The sequence below is a fragment of the Mustela putorius genome, unplaced genomic scaffold (genome assembly GCF_011764305.1).
Source record: "Mustela putorius furo isolate JIRA1106 unplaced genomic scaffold, ASM1176430v1.1 tig00000698_pilon_pilon_pilon, whole genome shotgun sequence".
Lineage (NCBI taxonomy): Eukaryota > Metazoa > Chordata > Mammalia > Carnivora > Mustelidae > Mustela > Mustela putorius.
Window position 1 is genome coordinate 4,759,090 of NW_025421449.1, and position 18,570 is coordinate 4,777,659.

General features: G+C 39.2%; 1 protein-coding gene across 8 annotated transcripts in view; it reads right to left on the bottom strand.

The window, feature by feature from the left end:
- Window positions 1–18,570, bottom strand: part of USP54 (ubiquitin specific peptidase 54) — a 122,740-nt gene that overhangs the window by 75,414 nt on the left and 28,756 nt on the right. Inside the window, exon 1 of one of the 8 annotated variants that reach the window (XM_004769434.3) lies at window positions 4,628–4,760. The exons of the other annotated variants lie outside the window; for them this stretch is intronic. The gene's annotated coding sequence lies outside the window, so the exon portion shown is untranslated. Of the gene's footprint in view, window positions 1–4,627; window positions 4,761–18,570 lie in introns of those variants that run through there. 8 annotated transcript variants of the gene reach the window in all.

Sequence of the window (18,570 nt, forward strand, 5' to 3'; positions counted from 1 at the left end):
ATATTTGCTTCTGATTCAAGCTTGAAAATAAAGACAGATAAGCATCTACAACCATTTAAAAAAAGCTAAGTTATTCGTTGATTTATGGGCTGGTTATCTTAAACTCCCCAGTGAATACAGTTACTCAACTCAAACAATTTCCTGAGGGTTGGACTTGGGCAGCTTCAAATTATTACATCATGTACAACAAGAAGAACTGTATGCTGATAAAAAACAGAAAGCCTTATTTTTCCTTTCATAAAAACTTAGAAAACTGTCATTTACAGCAAATTTCCCAAAACCAGTTGGGAAGAAAATAAAAGAACAAGAAGATACGTTTCACTTTGTTATGACTGAAAAACCAAGAAATAATAGTTGCAGGCTACTTAGTCCATCCTTATAAGGATCCGGAGCTGTATAGATAATTTACTGACTTCTGAGGGAGGCAGCGTGATAGTAAAAAGAACAGAGTAGTTAAAAGTGCAGCCTCTGCAGGGCCAACTACATTGCATAACCTCAGGAAACACCATGCTCACAATGGACATCCAAGGGGTATCATTCCCAGGGAACACAATGTGAATTATACAACTTAGGGATCCAGAGTTAGAAGGTGGAACAGGTCTGGACTCCACCATCTAACAACTAACAACATCATGACCAAGTTACTGAATCAGTTACTGAAGTCTCAGGTACCTCATCAATAAACGGGGATTAATAAATAACATCTACGTTATGGGATTGTTATGAGGATAATGCACACATATATAATTAGCCCAGTACCTGGTATTAGTGAGACATAAATGCTTTGATGATAATGATAAAGAATAAGATGAATCTACATTTCACAACCCACTCCATCACTTTCAGATCATTTACTGCCTACAGTAAAGGTAATCTGTTGAGAGTACTCAACAAAATTATATTTGCAAAATTCTTGGGAACAACACAAAATAGGAGCTCCGATTATGATGGCTGGAGGGGGCACCTGGCTGGCTCAGTTGATAGAGCATGTAACTCTTGATTTTAGGATCTTGAGTTCAAACTTCACATTGGGCACAGAGTGTACTTTTAAAAAAAGTAAATCAATTTTGGGGCACCTGGATGGTTCAGTGGGCTGAAGCCTCTGCCTTCGGCTCAGGTCATGATCTCAGGGTCCTGGGATCAAGCCCCACATTGGGCTCTCTGCTCAACAGGGAGCCTGCTTCCCCCTCTCTCTCTGCCTGCTGTCTGCCTACTTGTGATCTCCCTCTGTCAAATAAATGAGTAAAATCTTAAAAAAAAAAAAAAAGTAAATAATCATAACTGGCCATCCCCTATACCTCTCTCCTTCCTTCTTCCTTTCTCTTTTACACACACAAACATACACACATAAACTTAATGTAAAAATCCTATGACAGAGCGCCTGGGTGGCTCAGTGGGTTAAGCCGCTGCCTTCGGCTCGGGTCGTGATCTCAGGGTCCTGGGATAGAGTCCCGCATCGGGCTCTCTGCTCAGCAGGGGGCCTGCTTCCCTTCCTCTCTGTCTGCCTGCTTCTCTGCCTACTTGTGATCTCTGTCTGTCAAATAAATAAATAAAACCTTAAAAAAAAAATCCTATGACAAAAATCCTGTGATAGCACAAACACAACCACATCAAAATGAGGGCAAATATAATCTAAAAATAATGCATTCTCAATACAATTTACATGGACTACTGTATTGACTTCCATTACCTTTCTAATCCTGTCTATAAAACACTACCAAAAGCAAACTCTGATCTATCACTGTTTAGCTTAGAAAACTTCAGTGACAAAACATAGTCAAAACTCCTTGGCCTTAAATAACCCATGTACAATTTCCAACCTCATCTACCACTAATCCCCTTAAAACACACACAAAAGGGGCACCTGGGTGGCTCAGTGGGTTAAAGCCTCTACCTTCGGCTCAGGTCGTGATCCCAGGGTCCTGGGATCGAGCCCCACATTGGGCTCTGCTCAGCAGGGAGCCTCCTTCCTCCTCTCTCTCTGCCTGATTCTCTGTCAAATGAATAAAAAAAAATATATAAAAAAAAAAAAACATGTGTGTTCTGTGTACATATCCAGCATTTTGCTCAATAAGGAATATTATTACTCCCTTTCCCACTCCCATCTTCCCAATGCCACCTAATACAAGTAATCCTTTCCACTCAGGAAAACTGTTTGAAAAAGCCATTCTGCTGGGAACTTACAGTAATAGAGACTAATGATAGTCACACCTATTAGGAAGCAAGAGTCATTTATATTAAATCATTTTCCAAAGAATTGTCTAAATACTGCTTCTTACCAATTGAGACATATTCCTTCCCTCAGGCACTTCATTAATCAGTACTTAACCAATATATCTGTACTTTATTAGAATACAATATAGGAAGTTACACTGCCTTACACTCAAGAGATGCTCAATACTTATTAAATAAAAGAATAAATGAAGGGGCGCCTGGGTGGCTTAGTGGGTTAAAGCCTCTGCCTTTGGCTCAGGTCATGAACCCAGGGTCCTGGGATCGAGCCCCACATTGGGTTCTCTGCTCCTCAGGGAGCCTGCTTCCCCCTCTCACTGTCTGCCTCTCTGCCTCTCTGCCTACTTGTGATCTCTGTCTGTCAAATAAATAAAAAAAAATCTTTAAAAAAAAAAAAGAATAAATGAAGAACTAAACTTTGTGAAACACATTTTTCAGTTTAGAGATTAACTCAGTTATAAGAATGATAAATCATCTCTCTGTTTCTTCCCTGAATCTACTGTATAAATTACATCATACCTAAATCACACACTCTGTTTCCAAAAGGTCTGTGGAATAAAGATACTCTTCTTTATGGCCAGAAGGATTAACACAATATTCTCTCTAAAACACACTGCTAATGGCATCAAACCAGTAACAGCAGGGGTTAAAGGAAAGAGAATCATAGCAATTAAATTAGGCCCCAGAATGATAACTATATTAGGCAAAATGATAACTATGAGTTGCATGAAGTTACCATGTATTATCCTCTGGCTCAATAATTTAGAGCTAGAAATTTTTTCCCTTAATTGTTTAAGCCCCTAATTTTTCTAAATTCAAGGGCTTGATTGCAGCTATGCACTATTTAGGAATCATTATAAATACACCACTACCCAAATTATTTTGCCACAAACAATAATGAAAGCATGATGGCTCTATCAACAAGAGGAAAATAGGAAGGGAAGCCACTGACTGCACTGGCTTGACTCATTACTGCTGGGAGAACACTGGTACTGAATGGCACAAGCAATTCCAGTGTGAGAGACCAAGCACATGACTAGGAAGGTTGACAGAAGATACCAAGAAAAGAAGGGCATCTATAAAGAACCCCAACTCTACAAGGGCAGGAGGTGGAGGAATGGACAGGGATCCACTGAAATCTACTCTAAAAGCCTTTGCAATACTCAAACAAAAACATACTACCAGACTCCATGTTTTGAGTCAGTTCAAATCCTAGCTCTAACACTCAAAACTGAGAGATCTTCAGCAAGTTATTTAACTATAAAATTATAATAGCAGTCACCACTTAATGAAAACCAACTCTGAGCTAGGCGCCATACACATAGCATGTCCTTTAATTCCCACAACTAATCTGCCAAATAAGGACTGTTCTCATTTTGCAGAAAATAAAAACCCATGTCCCTTCTACCTATGCATGACTGCTTCCCAGAGGGACAATGCTACCTATGTGGCAGGGTTATACTGGGAATCAGAAGTAAATGCAAAGTACTTAGCATAGGAACTAGCACCTGCCACATCACAGAAACTCAGGAAATAGTACAAGCACACCTATCACTTGAATAAATGACTCAAATGAACAGTAATAACATCCCATGAACAAGTTTTCCCTTACACTGTCTACCATAAAAATGACTTTAATTGGCAATACTTTTGGAGAACCAAAGGTATGGGCACGTACAGCTTCTTAGTTGAGGATCAAAACATACAATCCAAAAAAATAAGAAAGTCCATTATTAAGGTGATATTCGACTCAATCTGAACACTAAATATTAATATTTTACTCTCGAAAGGATTATAGATCTTGGAGATTTTATTGCAGGAGCTAATAAACAAATCTAACTTCCCCCCCAAAATAATTCCCAGAAGCATTTGTTATCCTGAAGTATTCAGCAAACCATTTCCCAGAATTAAGTACATAATACTAAAATCTTAGTGAATTTTGCCAAAAACATTCTGCTGAGAGGAAAAAAGAATCATTCTGAGACTAGAAGCAAATGCTACTTTCCCCCTCAGCCACAAAATAGATCTTTTCTTCATTATTACTTTTATCAATATGTTAATACTGAAAATAAATATACTTCCATTTGAAGGAAACTTAAAATATTAAACCCATACCATCTGCTTTAATCTTAATGAGCTCAAGAAAATCTATGAGAATGTTTTTAAAAGCAGTAATAAAAATCAAGTTTCCAAAGCCTTAACAATTGAAATAGGAGAGAAGAGCAAAAACAATAGTGTATGACAGAAGCCCTCCTGAAAGTGAAGAGAGCCCTACAACCTCAATTTCAAAGTTTAAACCTTTACTGTTACAAGCAACACTTCACAAAGAATGACCAGACACAAAGACGAAATCCCTCCATCTACTTGCAGTTTTGCCACACAGACAATAACTTACCAGACAGCATGTTCAAACTCCAGCAATCCCAAGGGCATTTATGGGGCAAGGAAAAACCAGGAATGAGGAAGACCAAGGGAAGAGCGAGAGTTGCGGGGAGGGGAGGGTACAGAAGGGAGGAGACAACAGCAACTAGCAACAATGGGAAACTGTGAATCTAAACCACAAAGGCTTCCTGCAGAACAGGATAACAGGGAAAGGGCAATTCTTCTTTACAACCTACCAGGAACTCAGAACTGACAATTTATGATAAAGCTAAAAAGATGGGGCCTCCAAATTAAATGTAAACAAAGTATACTTAAGAAAGTAACCAAAAGTAACTTGAAAGGGCATATCACAAACTTCATAAGAGCTTAAGAAAAACAATTAGGGAGTCTGTTTTCTCTAGGGGCATTCCTGATGACAAAGGTCAACAATGTAACAATAAGGTTTGCAGAGTAGCAGCTGCTACCAGAGAGCCAGCCCTAAAAAATAGCCCTTTGCACTACACTCAAAAGGAGCACTAGAAGACACATTCATAGTACTTTAGAGAATAACCAAAACAATGTCATTGTTTGAATCCTTAATTCAGAATTCCAAAACCATCTGGACTTAAATTATATCACTTTAATAAGCAAAACACCTCCTTAAACAAGACATACTCTTAAAGAAAGTTATTGTGTGAACTGAGTTTTCTGAATTCAGGAATCAATTCTAAAATGCTTTGGATCTCAAAGGTTGCCAAAACCAAAGGCAAGGACAGTGAAAGATCTCCACCCCTTTCTCAGGGAAGAAGCCAAGTTATATCACCAAGAACAAACAGCAGGCAGAGTCCTGACTCCAAACATGTGATCACTCAGCCCAGAACTTACATTTGCAGGCAGGGCACAAAAGCCCCAGAGGACCAACACACACCCTTCTACATATTACACCCAGTTATAAAATAACTTTATTGAAAGAAGTTGTTTTATAAGCATAGTCATTTTAAAAACTCATCAACAGAAACCCTGTCAAATATGAAGGTCTGTTGTATTTCTATAGATTGCAAAAGAAAATATAAGTTGACTTTTAAAAAGATTTAATTAAGATTTATTAGTAAAATGAAACAGATTCAGGCACTGCCCAAAACTAATTAAGTTCTCACATTTTAACAATAGTTTAACATTTAATAGTTAATAGTTTAACATTTAAACTAAAACACTCCTTTCACAATAGTAAGAGTGCCCAAATTAAAAAAAAAAAAAAAATTAAATTTAAAAAATTACTGCTTTTCTTTTGCTAACCATTAGCATTCTAACTCAAGTTTCCTAGTGGTAGGTGTGGGTGGAGATGTCATTCCAAAGTGTGAGACACAGAATTTCTACTGATTAGTGCTAACTGCAAAAAAGAATGTACAAATATCCAGGTCAAGCTCTCTAATCAAGTTATTCAGTGATGGTTATATATTTGTTGTAGGGCTAATCAAATAAAACTAGAGTAACTGGGAAAGAATTAGAGATCTTCAACCCTGATTCAATGTAACAACATAAATGACTTTTCATATATTAGCCAGGCAAGGGAGGTGATCCACAGGAAAATCTCACCCTAACAGGTTGTAATCTCTTCTGAAGCCCCTCAGAAAATCCATCATGTAAAATTCTTCTATATAATCATATTCCACCTTGTATGAGTTATTTCTTGGACCAGTTATTTCTTGAACTCAAAACTGTTGAGATTGAGACCTGAACTGTGATCAAGAGTTGGGACACTTGACCAACTAAGCGACCCAGGCTCCCCTATATTTTGACATTTCTTATTACCTTTTCAAGACTGCACAGGAGAGGGGGACCTGGGCGGCTCAGTGGGTTGAGCTTCTGCCTTCAGCTCAGGTTATGATCGTAGGCCCTGGGATTGAGTCCAGCGGCTGGCTCCCTGCTCAGCGTGGAGCCTGCTTCTCCCTCTCCCTCTGCCTGCTGCTTGCTCCTCCTGCTTATCTCAAATAAATAAATAAATGAAAAGTTAAAAAAAAAAAAAGACGAGATTCTGTCTCACACAGACACAATCCTGCATCAACCACTGGGCCTTTCCACCTAAAATAAATTGAGTAACTACAGGTGTCTGCGAGGTAAGTGCCAAGCTGCCTATAGGAGGGTTTTTGTGAACACGACTGCTAGGTCAAGAGAGTAATATATATGGTTTCAGAAGTCATGTCTAAATGTCCTGGGAACCTAAACCTGGATGACTGGTTACACCAGTACTTTTCAAAACTGTCCTTCCACAAAACTTGTCACATTGTTCAAGTACTATGCAAGGAGTATTACATATAATATCCTTCCTTTGACCATAAGAGATAAAAAAACCTCTGGAAAAAAATATGTAAGTATCATTAGCAAGGAGAAACTACCTCTAAGACTTGAATAAAGCAATCAAGAGAAATAGGGAGTAGAGGCAGGTTTAATAGAAGAACACAGGCTATGGGATGCCTGGGTGGCTCAGTGGGTTAAAGCGCCCGCCTTCGGCTCAGGTCATGATCCCAGGGTCCTGGGATCGAGCCCCACATCGGGCTCTCTGCTCAGCGGGGAGCCTGCTTCCTCCTCTCTCTCTCTGCCTGCCTCTCTGCCTACTTGTGATCTCTGTCTGTCAAATAAATAAATAAAATTAAAAGATATAAAAAATTTTAAAAATTTTAAAAAATTAAAAAAAAAAGAACACAGGCTAAAATGTTCCTACTTGGTCTGACACTACAACCTTTCATAATTGGTCTCCACTAGTAAACGAGGTAGGGTACAGCAGAATGTTCAATTTAATGAAAGAACATTCTGCCTCTCTTAAAGTCATAAAAGAAAAACTGAATTTCTCTAAGAAAAGCCAAAGTGACTCCCTCCTGGAGTAACCCCAAAGCAAAACCATTTTTGTTGGTTTTTATTTCTGAGATGCTAATGATAATACTGATGTTGGCAGTAAAGGCAAGAGCTGAGTGGCTCCAGAGTATAAGCCAAATTGGAAAATAAAAGCCTCTTGATTCTAGCACTCCAGAGGGTAGTGAGGAAGTCTGTGGACTTCTAAATAAACTACGGAGGCTTGAAGTGGGGAGGAACAGGGTAGAGATTGGTTTATATCAAGTGGAGCCCATAGAAACAGTAGCATTTGATCTCTAGGTTATATGCTCATAGGGGAAAAAAAAAAAAAAAGGAGCTTAATTCAGAGCTGTAAAACTGGAGTTTTGGAAAATGAAACTAAGAAACAGACTTGATCTTAGTTAACAAGGAATCCCTCAAAAATTTCTAGCTTTTTGACCCTATAAGGAGAATATACCGGAAAGTCCATGGAAAACAAGAAAAACTATACAGCTAATTTGTATCTAGTTTTCATTCTGAGATTTACTCACAGTGTTGATAGTGTGTATACCTTAAATATCTGATCATTTCACTTAAATACATGGTACTGAGAAGAGGTATATTGCAGACAAAGAAGAGAAAAAAGGTAAAAAAACCTGATTCTAAGGGCATATTTTGGAGAAACTTTGGCTACTAAGAACAGGCCTAGGTAGTAAAACCATCCAAGAAAACTTGTCTATTTCTCACACAAATGGACTCTTTAAAAAAAAGAGGAATGGGGCACCAGGGTGGCTCGGTAGGTTAAACATCATCCTCTTAATTTTAGCAGAGGTCATGATCTCAGGGTTATGGGTTCAAGCCAGGCTTGGGATTCTCTCTTCCCCTCTGTTCATCCACACCCCTACTCATGCAAATGTTCTCTTTCTCTCAAAAAAGAAAAAAAAAAAAAAAAGAGGAAAGGTAGTTGGAGACCATTTAGTTGGGTTTCTACTATTATAATATCATCATTCTTTATTTTTTTTTTAAGATTTTATTTATTTATTTGACAGACAGAGATCACAAGTAGGTAGAGAGGCAGGCAGAGAGAGAGAGAGGAGGAAGCAGGCTCCCTGCGGAGCAGAGAGCCCAATGTGGGACTCAATCCCAGGACCCTGAGATCATGACCTGAGCAGAGGCTTAACCCACTGAGCCACCCAGACGCCCTATCATCATCCTTTAAATTCATATATTAAATTACATTTTGCATTCTAAAAATTACTTCAAATAGCATTATCATTATGAATACTGGCCAACATATCTCTAGAACGAGGGCTTAAATTTTCTTAACTTAGACTGAAAGCTCCTAGAAAGCAGTAAGAATGTGAAATATTGGGGTGCCTGCGTGGCTCAGTGGGTTAAGCCTCTGCCTTCTGCTCAGGTCATGGTCTCAGGGTCCTGGGATTGAGCCCTGCATCAGGCTCTCTGCTCAGCAGGGAGCCTACTCCCCACCCACTGCCTGCCTCTCTGCCTACTTGTGATCTCTCTCTCTCTCTGTCAAATAAATAATTTCAAAAAAATCTAAAAAAAAAAAAAAAAAAAGAATGTGAAATATCTCTCAAGTATACTGCAAGATCACCTAAATCTAGTCTCACAAAAAGGAAAAAAAAATCTATCATTCTCTCTTATTTATTTATTTGTTTTTAGAGAAGGGGGAGAAAGAGAGTGGGACAGAGAAAGAGATGTGGCAGGGGCAGACGAAGAGAGAATCTTAATTCCACTATTGGGTATTAACCCAAAGAAAACAAAAAGACTAATTCAAAAAGATATATGCACCCCTATGTTTATCACAGCACTTTTTATAATAGCCAATATATGGAAGCAATCTGCATCCATCAGTAGACGAATGTATAAGGAAAATGTGGTATATATACAATGGAATATTACACAGCCATAAAAACAGTAAGATTGTGCCATTTGAGACAAAAATGGATGGACCTAAAGCAGTATTATGCTAAATGAAATAAGTCAGACTGAGAAAGAAAAAATACATGTTTCTACTCATAAACACAGAATAAACTGATGGTTGCTGGGAGTGGGGACAAAATGGGTGAAGGGAAGAGGGAGGCTTCCAGTAATGAAATGAATAAGTCAATAAAAGGCACACCATAAGGAACACAGTCAATCATATTGTACTAATGATGTAATGGGACAGATGGTAGCTACACTCATGGTGAAAACCTATTAAATCACTAAGTTGTACACCCAAAACTAATATAGCATTGTGTGTCAACTACACTCAAATAAAAGAAAAAGGAAAGGAGAGAACCATAGAGTCTACAATTGTGGTAAGTGTCAGCAGAGTAATTTATATTTTTGGCAATATTGTTTCCTAAATTATTTTTGGTCCTCTCTAACAGTAGTGAAAGCCTCTGAGATTTCTACCATACTTGAGCCAACTTCAACTGATTTTGGGTAGAGTTACCAATAATTTGTTTGATGTACATGCCAGGGGGACCTGGGTGACTCAGTCAGTTAAGCATCTGCCTTCAGCTCCGGTCTTAATCCCAGGGTCCTGGGATCAAGTCCTACACAGGGCTCCCAGGTCAGCAGGGAGCCTGCTTCTCCTTCTGCCTCTGCTCCTTCTCCCTACTCATGCCCTCTCTCTCTATCTCTTTGTCAGGTAGATGAATAAAATCTTTTTTTAAAAAAGTACATGCCAGGGGCGCCTGGTGGCTCAGTGGGTTAAGCTGCTGCCTTCAGCTCAGGTCATGATCTCAGCGTCCTGGGATCGAGTACCATATCTGGCTCTCTGCTCAGCAGGGAGCCTGCTTCCTCCTCTCTCTCTCTCTCTCTCTGCCTGCCTCTCTGCCTACTTGTGATCTCTCTGTCAAATAAATAAATAAGATCTTTTTATAAATAAATAAATAAATAAAAGTACATGCTAAATTTTTCTCTATATTCAACTGAACCTTAAACAACATACAGTTGTGCTAGGACAATTTAATGTGGAAAGAACAGTCTCATTAACAAATGGCATTAAGGCAACTGGATACCCATATGCAAGAGAATGAAGGTGGACTCCTGACGCACACCACATGTAAAAATTAACTGACAATGGGGTCAAATGTCCAAATGAATAAAAACTATAAAACTTTTACAAAAAAAAAAGCATATATCTTCATGACCTTGAGTTAGGCAATTTTCTTAGATATAACATAAGCAGAAGAAAAAATAGATAAATCTGAGTTCATCAAAATTAATAAGACAAACCAAAGAATGGGATGAAACATTTGCAAATTATATATAAGGGACTTGTATCTAGAACATACAAAGAATTCTTACAGCCGAGTAATAAAAAACAATCCAAATTATAAATGGATCCCTTTTAAAACTCCAATTAAAAAAGGATCTGAGTAGATATTTCTCCAAAGAAAATACACAAATGGATAATGAGAACATGAAAAACTGCCCAACAATGGAGTACAGAAAGAAGCAGGACTCCCTTTACACTGGAGAAACTGGACAACCAGTGCCTTAGCCAGGTGATCAAGCTCAGTATCAAGAATGATAAATCATGGGGCGCCTGGGTGGCTCAGTGGGTTAAGCCACTGCCTTCGGCTCAGGTCATGATCTCAGGGTCCTGGGATCGAATCCCGCATCGGGCTCTCTGCTCAGCAGGGAGCCTGCTTCTCTCTCTCTCTCTCTCTCTCTGCCTGCCTCTCCATCTACTTGTGATTTCTCTCTGTCAAATAAATAAATAAAATATTAAAAAAAAAAAGAATGATAAATCATTGGGGCGCCTGGGTGGCTCAGTGTGTTGAGCCACTGCCTTCGGCTCAGTCATGATCTCAGGGTCCTGGGATCGAATCCCGCATCGGGCTCTCTGCTCAGCAGGGAGCCTGCTTCTCTCTCTCTCTCTCTGCCTGCCTCTCCGTCTACTTGTGATCTGTCAAATAAATAAATACAATCTTTAAAAAAAAATGATAAATCACATCAATAATACATACCCTTGATATGATTGGATGAAAATGATACAGTATCTCTGTGATCCTCTATTCAAAAAACTCAATCCCAGTCTAATCATGAGAAAAATATGAGACAAATTCCAATAGAGGGGCATCTTACAAAGTACTTGACCAGTACTCTTCAAAACTGTCAAGATCATCAAAAACAAGTATGCAAAACCATTACAGCTAAGAGGAGCCAGCAAGAATGGACAAGTAATGTAATATATCTTTTCTTAAAGATTTATTTATTAAAGAAAGAAGGCACAAGCAGGAGGGACACAAGGAGAGGGATAGAGAATCCTAAGCAGACTCCATGCCAAGTACGGAGCGATGCAGGCCTCCATCTCATGACACTGAGATCACAACCTGAGCCAAACCAAAAGGCCAATGCTTAATCAACTACACCACTCAGGCGCCTTTCTAATGTGGAATTTTAAATAGAAACTTGGAACTGAAGAGAGATATTAGGTAAAAACTAAAGACATTTGAATAAACTATGGACTTCAGCTAATAACAATGTATCAATTTTGGTTCACTACTTGTAACAAATAAACTATACTAATACAAAAAATTAATAACAGGATAAACTGTGGGGGAGAACCATATGAGAACTCTTTCTACACTCTGTCCAATAAACAGCAGCAGCTGCCACTTGGTAAACTAGATGGCTTCAAATGCTTGGCAAACAACTTCTATGTGTATGAGATTTTGAACAGTTGTTTTTAAGGAATATAAAAGCAAAGAAAATCAGTCTGTCATTACATTTTATACTCTGACATTGTCATTTAATTCAGGACAGAATGCAATCCCCATTTCCCTAACTGAAGAAACCAACAATAGTACTATTGAGTACACTTATGTCCGAAGTACATGGAGACAGATAATTCACTCTGACAAAAAGAAGGCTGAAAATGCTGTCAAAAGGGCACAGCAGCAAAAGTCAGAGTGCATGTCTCGTGTTTGCATGTAAAGACAAAACAGATGAACAGGGCCGCCTGGATGGCTCAGTTGTTAAGTGCCTGCCTTTAGCTCAGGTCATAATTCCAGGCTCCTGGGATCAAACCCTACATCAGGCTTCCTACTCCACAGGAAGCCTGCTTCTTCCTCTCCCACTTTCCCTACTTGTGTTCCCCTCTCGCTGTGTCTCTCTCTGTCAAATAAATAAATAAAATATTGGGGAAAAAAAAAGAACAGATGAACAAAGCAGGCTGAAGTGATATTCCCTGGGCATCCTCTTTGTTAAACAATTACCAACAGTACCCCCACATGTCTGTAGAAATCCTTCCTATCGATTCTTGGGCGTATTTCTCTAGAAAACTCCTTCAGAAGCGGACTTAAAAACCATCTGTTTGAGGGGCATCTGGGAGGCTGAGGCAGTTAAGCATCTGCCTTCAGCTCAGGTCATGATCCCAGGGTCCTGGGATGGAGCCCCAAGATTGGGGGCTCGCTGCTCAATGGGGAGCCTGCTTCTCCCTTTCCCTCTGTCTGCCACTCCCCCTGCTTATGCTCTCTCTCTCCCAATCTCTCTCTCTCAATCTCTCTCTCTGTCAAAGAAAAATAAAATCTTGAAAAAAAAAAAAAAGAACCCATCTGTTCGATAGACAATCTGTATCCACAGCTCACAGAAAACAGAGAACTAAGAACCTTTGGTGGGTAAAAAGAGGACAGAAGAAAAAAAGTGGGCAGGTATCTACCTTCATTGAAGGGACATAAATACCACTCCTGAATTGGCAATCTGAACTAGGAGTAAGGGAAAAAAGGAGATAAGGCAGCACAGTATTAATGGTTTAGGAAAAGAAATTGGACCTTTGTGACAATTTATTTCCTTTTCTTAAATAAGCAAAGAATTTAACTGCACAGTTCACAGAAAGAAAAAAAAAAAAAAGACCACTAAAGATAGGGAAAATGTCCTATCCATTTATAATTAAAGAAAGGAAAAAAAAAAGATACATATATATCATTTTTCAGATTGCCAAATATTTAAAAGTTGGATAAAATCAGTGTAGGTGAAGGTACAGAGAAGGATAAATTCTCATTTACTCTTGGTAGTATTAAAATTAATTTGGCAGTATTTCTCAATTTTAAAAGCTTATATCTTTGTCTCAACAATTCAACTTCTGGAAATTCACCCTTCAGTTGCAAGCTAAATATAAATGGATATTTATAGTTGTACTACTTGTAATAAATAAAAACTGGCAATAGGGGACTGGTTAAATTATGGTTAAGTCGCATTTGGGAATATCTACAGAGGAAATAATATACATAGGATTTACGTCAAAATAACCAATGAGGGGGCGCCTGGGTGGCTCAGTGGGTTAAGCCGCTGCCTTCGGCTCAGGTCATGATCTCAGGGTCCTGGACTTGAGTCCTGCATCGGGCTCTCTGCTCAGCAGGGAGCCTGCTTCCTCCTCTCTCTCTCTGCCTGCCTCTCTGCCTACTCGTGATCTCTCTCTGTCAAATAAATAAATAAAAATCTTAAAAATAAATAAATAAAAATAACCAATGAGGGTGGGCACCTGGGTGGCTCAGTCATTAAGCATCTGCCTCTGGCTCAGGTCATGATCCTAGAGTCCTGGGATCTAGCTCCGCATCCAGCTCCCTGTTCCACGGGAAACCTGCTTCTCCCTCTCCCATTCCCCCTGCTTGTGTTCCCTCTTAATCACATGTTGACTAGGAGGCATAAGAGGGAATACAGATAAAACATGACTAACCACAAATTTAATAATTTTCTTGAGGCTGGTGATGGGTACATGTGGTTCACTATATTCTTTCCCTTATTTTTGATATGTTTGAAATTTGCTATAATAAAAATATACAACAAACCTATGAAACAACATCATTGAAGAGGACAGTGGATAAAAGTATTGGCCCACATAACTTTGGAAATTACTGGATTCTTTTAGACTAAAAGGATAGGGAACCATGCATTAGCATTGTACTCTAGCTAATAAAGCTGTTTCCCACAGGTGTACAAGTTAACAACTCTCAAACCACTATACATGTATACTGAACCTGGACAATTAGGTAACTGAATGGTGGATGGTAGAAGGTTTCTCGCTTTTAGAATGGGAGATTAAAGATAAGCAGGAAGAAAAGGCTAAAACGATCCATGTGGTAACGGATTAGAATTAGAATATGAACTTGTGTTTCACCTAATAAAAATATGGATGGTTACATCTAGAAATATTTATAGATCTATATGTATGAGTATACATATGTATGTGTATATATTGACTTATTCTGTCAGCTAAGAATGCTTAGAATCAATGACATACCAGCTGTAACAAGCACACCAAGAGACAAGATCTTAGTTTCTAATACCACTCTCCAACGAAATAAACCCAGTTTTCTTGGAGAAATGTCTGATTCCAGGACTGCAAAGGAAATACACAAGATAAGCCCAAGCATCTTGTTATGTCAGAAACTAAGGAAATGGTAAAAAACAAAACAAAAATCCTAAATTGACAGAGGTATCCAAAAGGAACACAGAAGACAAACGGAATGAGCTTCCAAAAGCCAAATCTAAAGTATAAAATAAGAATAAAATAAAGTAGGGGCGCCTGGGTGGCTCAGTGGGTTAAGCCTCTGCCTTCAGCTTGGGTCATGATCCCGGGATCCTGGGATCGAGCCCCGTGTCAGGCTCTCTGCTCAGCAGAGAGCTTGCTTCCCTTCCTCTCTCTCTGCCTGTCTCTCTGCCTGCTTGTGATCTCTGTCTGTCAAATAAATAAATAAATAATCTTAAAAAAAAAAAAAGAATAAAATAAAGTATAAAATATAAAGTATAAAATAAGAATCTATGAGTTCATAGTGATAATAAGGAAATAATTAAATAAACAAATGGAGAAGAACAAATTTCCCTTGCAGAAGAATTCCAGATAATTTATCAGCTACTCCCCCCTGGAAAGATAAGGACAATAAATCCCACTCCTTAAGTGCATGGAGCCCTTGTTCCAAAAACTACAGCATGGACAGGCACCTGGGTGGCTAAGTCAGTCAAGCATCCGACTCCTGATTCAGCTGAAGTCATGATGTTGGGGTCATAAGATCAAGCCTCATGCTGGGACGCCTGGGTGGCTCAGTTGGTTAAGCGGCTGCCTTCGGCTCAGGTCATGATCCCAGCATCCTGGGATCGAGTCCCACATCAGGCTCCTTACTCAGCAGGGAGCCTGCTTCTCCCTCTGCCTCTGCCTGCCATTCTGTCTGCCTGTGCTCGCTCTCTCTCCCTCTCTCTCTTCTGACAAAAAAACTTAAAAAAAAAAAAGATCATGCCTCATGCTGGGCTCTGCATTGGGTGTGGAGCTAGCTTAAGATTCTCTCTCTCCCTCCCCCACGCTCTCTCTTAAAAAAAAAAAAAAGTAAAGCATAGAAAAAGGGAAGGGGGAGACTAACTTTAGCAGAGAAACTTGACAACCTCAGCCAAGTGATTAAGATCATTATCAACAATGATAAATCATGTCGATAATATATACCCTTGATATGATGTGATAAGAATAGCACTGTATCTGTGATCTTCCACTTGTGAAAACTAAAAAAGGGAAACCTCACTAAAGTGGACTCTAGGGTGCCTGGGTGGCTCAGTGGGTTAAGCCCCTGCCTTCGGCTCAGGTCATGATCTCAGGGTCCTGGGATCGAGTCCCGCATCGGGCTCTCTGCTCAGCGGGGAGCCTGCTTCCCCCTCTCTCTGCCTGCCTCTCTGCCTACTTGTGATCTCTCTCTCTGTCAAATAAATAAATAAATAATCTTAAAAAAAAAAATAAAGTGGACTCTAGATGCTAGAAGGGGAGGCTGGAAGGGGGAGCTGTACCACTCAATATCAATTACAGGAAAAACTGTCAATTACAAATACAACAGAATCATCATCACTGGAAAAGAATTGTCAACTAAAGGTCCCAACAGAGAACGATGTAGACTGCGTCTCATATTTTAAAAATCTACTAATTCTGCAACTCAGGCTTTGAAAAATCACCCTACACTCTTGCTTTTCTCCAATGGACTTTTGTTCAAAACAAACCCTCCCAACTTCCTCTTTCTCCATTAAAATAAGGTTCCACTCCTTTGTGAGATTTGCCTATGGCTTTGCCATAGCTTGCATAGCCTGAATTGCAATTCTCTGTTATTCCCAAGTAAAAGCATTTTTGCTAGTATAATAAACAGTGTTACTGGTAAGACTGTTTTATTTCTAAGGTTAACACACCCAGGGGCAACTGGGTGGCTCAGTCATTAAGCATCTGCCTTCAGCTCAGGTCATTATCCCAGAATCCTGGGATCCAGCCCTGCATCGGGCTCCCTGGTCTACAAGAAGCCTGTTTCTCCCTCTCCCACTCCCCCTGCTCTTGTTACCTCTCTTGCTGTGTCTATCAAAAAAATAAATCTCTTTTAAAAAAAAATAAGGTTAACACACCTCAAAACCCACAACCCCAGTCTAATTATGAGAACATCATCAGACAAATTCCAGAAGAGAAGCATCCTAAAAATACTTCACTAGTACTCCTAAAAACTATCAGGTCATCAAAAACAAGGAAAGTCTGTGACAGCCAAGAAGAGCCTAAGGAGACATGACTACTAAATTAATGCAGTATCCTGGATGGGAGCCTGGAACAAAGAAAAGACATAAGATAACAGCTAAGGAAATGTGAAGTGTTTAATAATAATGTACCAATATTGATTCATTAACTGCAATAACTCTAAGATGTTAGTAATAATGAAAACTGGGGGCGCCTGGGTGGCTCAGTGAGTTAATCCTCTGCTTTCAGCTCAGGTCATGATCTCAGGGTCCTGGGATCGAGCCCCACATCGGGTTCTCTGCTTGGCAGGGGGCCCGCTTCCTCCTCTCTGCCTGCTTTGTGATCTCTGTCTGTCAAATAAATAAAATCTTTAAAAAAATAATAATAATGAAAACTGGATGAGGAAATAGAGAACTCCATACTATCATCTCAGCTTTTCTGTAATCTAAAACTGTTCTAAAAAACATGTTTTAAAGCTTATGAAAGGTTGCCTAGGTGGCTCAGATGGTTGAGCGACTGCCTTTGGCTCAGGTCATGATCCCGGACTTCCAGGATCGAGTCCCGCATCGGGTTCTCAGTTCCTTGGGGAGTCTGCTTCTCCCTCTAACCTCCTCCTCTCTCATGCTCTCTCTCACTCATTCTCTCTCAAATAAATAAATAAAATCTTAAAAAAAAAAAGCTTATGAAAAAAGGATAAGAATTTAATAAAAATCAGTTAAAATCGGTAAAAACTGTTCTAAATAATGTGTTTAAAAGCTTATGGAAAAAGGATAGGAATTTAATAAAAATCAGATTTCTTAAATTTTTTAAATCTCATGCAAATGAAAAATTATGTAACGGGGTGCCTAGGTGGTTCAGATGGTTAAGCATCTCCCTTTGTCTCAGGTCATGATCTCAGGGTCCTGGGATCCAGCCTTACAGCTGAGCAGGGAGCCTACTTCTCCCTCTGCCCCTCACCTGGCTGGTACTTTCTTTGTGTGTCTCTCTCAAAAATGTTTTTTAAATTCTAAACAAAAAGAAAAAGAAAATTATGTAATAGAGAAAAAATAAATCTCATGCAAATAATTTCTTGTGTCTCTACTACTCCAAAAAGGATACATCCCAGTGAAATACTATCTCATACGAACCAGCCTAGATAAAGACATTAGGTTTGTTTTCATTTTTATTTTTGCTTTTGTTTTTTGCTTTCCAGTGGTGACTACCTCCCAATGAGAGGACCTCCTCCACCCATCCCTGAAGGAAGAGAAGAGTAAGCACAAGAAGTGCCTCATGCAGAGCCCCAATTCCTACTTCATGGGTGGATGTGAAGTGTCCAGGATGCTACAAAATCAGTACCATCTTTGGCCATGCACAAACAGGAGTTTAGTACACACTAAAATCAGAACTAAAACCAGAACTAAAATCACCCTTATGGAATTAAGGTCTTAATTTTATTTGGAAGCAATGACCAAGTTTGTGACTGTCACTGAATATACATTATCTAATACCTACAATGTACAGCCCGGGGCCACATGATTTAAAAGTTAAATTCTATGCTAAATGCACCAGTAATTTTTTCTGTTTTTGTTTTTTCTGGACATTCCCTTAACACTAGTCACCAGGTAGTATTTTAGCAGCTCCAATCAAGGAAAAAGTGTATAAGTCTTAGCAAAAATGAG